General features: G+C 39.4%; 1 pseudogene; it reads right to left on the bottom strand.

Annotated features, from left to right (window-relative positions):
• Positions 1 to 1,286: 1,286 nt before the first annotated feature.
• LOC132302000 (small nucleolar RNA R71) lies at positions 1,287 to 1,385 on the bottom strand (annotated as a pseudogene).
• Between the last annotated feature and the right edge of the window lie 840 nt (positions 1,386 to 2,225).

Here is a 2,225-nt window from a genome sequence, read left to right as displayed (position 1 = left end):
TAGATCATTGCTTAGGTGAAACCTTTGATGATTTATGCTTATTTCTTACCTTCATGTGCTTCATCATTTTATCTAGGGCATGATAGTCTTTCATTCAAGTAAATGTGGTTAAGCTACACCTTAGTTAGGTAGTCTAAACATGTTAACCTTTGATGGATCATGCTTGCTTCAGATTTAATGAACTTCTTGAGGATATTATAGCAAACAAGTGTTGCTATGTATCATGACCATAGTATATATTGTTTTTCCCCCAATTTAGCTCTAACCTAGCATATGTATAGGGATGGAGCCGGATTCACTTCCCTAGTCCTCTTTACTTGTATTTCATCTCCTTTAAATTCTTGCAAGCTTTTATTTGATGCACTTTAATTTCATAGCTTAAGTGACAACCAACAAATCCTCTATAAACACCTCTATCATTCCAAAAAGACTCTAGACACTTAGGTTGCCATAGATTAGCGCAGTCCCAGTGGTTCTACTTACCCGACCAATAGCCCTATTTTACAATGATTCGTGTTATTGCGAAGGTTAATTTATAATTGTAATCGACTCAACCGATCATGCATGCATGGTCGTAGATCATTGAGACCCACTCTTGTCCCTCTAAATTTTTATCTTGAATCCGTTGTTCGAAACCCTAGGGGAAGAGGAAGTTCTAGTCAATCCATTTCATCAATGGAAGGACATAATGAGGACCATGTGGAGGACCTTGGTCATATAGACCAATAAGGCATCCTCCACCCCAATGTGCATCATGATAACATGCAAGTACCATTAGGCATGCCGAGGCCATTCATTTATCCACCACAACAACAAGGCCAAGTTCCATTGGGAATGCCAAGGCCAATCTATGCTCCACCACCTCCCATCATTCAAGGCAATCAAGGTGCCCATGTTGCACCTCCAATTGCTAATCCTCCCCTTGTTTTAAGAGATCACTATGTGCCTAATGAATATAATGCACCCACATGCATTCAATTGCCACTATTTAGAGCACACCACTATGAGATCAAACCACAAACCATTCAAATGCTTTCTAATTATCATGGACTTCCAAGTGAAGAACCCTACAAGCATTTGGATGAGTTTCTTGAAGTATGTTCCACCGTGAGATACACAAACATGCTGGAAGAGGTCTTAAGGCTTAAACTTTTTCTATTCACTCTTAACGACAAGGCAAAATATTGGTTTAACAATCTTAGACCTTTTTCAATAACTTCTTGGGCAGAAATGCAACAAGAGTTCTTGAAGAAGTACTATCCGATTTCTAAGACCAATGCCATGAGAACCTCAATTCGAGAGTTTTCACACGGGGATGGGGAAATGTTCCATGAGGCATGGGAAAGATTCAATAAATTGCTTAGGAAGTGTCCACATCATGACATGCCCAAATGGCAATTAGTTCAATATTTCTTTAAGAGCTTATCGAACAATTACAAGGGCATGGTTGATGCTTCCATGGGTGGCTCTTACATTGATAGGTATAAGGATGACGTGTGGCGTCTTTATGAGAGCATGAGTGAAAATTCCTTGCATCGAACTTTATCTTCCAAGAATGGTAGGAATTTAAGTGAAAGGAAGAGTCTTGTCTTACATCAAGTCGACCATTCCATTAAATAGCCGCCGAGATGAAGTCCTTATCTCAAAGGTTTGATCAATTCTTGATCAACCAAAACTTGGCAAATCAAGTATCTTCCATCCCTAACCATTCCCATCATGCATCCAATGAGACATGTATGACTTGTTCAAGTGTTTTACATTCTACTTCCAATTGTCCCCATGGACATGTGCAAAATGAGCATCATGAACAAGTCAATGCAGCTTTTGTTAATCAAGGGAACAACCCTTATGGCAATCATTATAATCCTAGTTGGAGGAATCACCCGAATTTCTCTTGGAAAAACCAAGGGGAAGGCTCAAACCCTCCCCAAGGTGGTTTCCAAGGGAAATATATTCCACCTCTAATGCAAAGCCAAGGTTCCCAAGGATATAGACCATTTCAATCACAAGTAAACCAATTCTCTAATTCTCATTTTCCTAATCAACCATCATATTCTCAAGGAAATGCTTTGGAGTCCCGCTTTTGAAGAGAAAGTTTTAACCGCTCTAGGCACTCTAGAGGCTAACACTCAATTGTTTCATTCTCATTCTCAATCCATTGCTAAGCTAGAAACCCAAGTAGGGCAAATAGCTAGTACTTTGAATGCTAGAGAGAAAGGAAAAAT

Source organism: Cornus florida, unplaced genomic scaffold (assembly GCF_030987335.1).
Source record: "Cornus florida cultivar Cherokee Brave unplaced genomic scaffold, ASM3098733v1 CherokeeBrave_3.0.0_Hap2_Chr03, whole genome shotgun sequence".
Classification (NCBI taxonomy): Eukaryota; Viridiplantae; Streptophyta; class Magnoliopsida; order Cornales; family Cornaceae; genus Cornus; species Cornus florida.
Note: the sequence above shows the minus strand (reverse complement) of the source record. Positions and strands in the feature narration are given on the sequence as shown.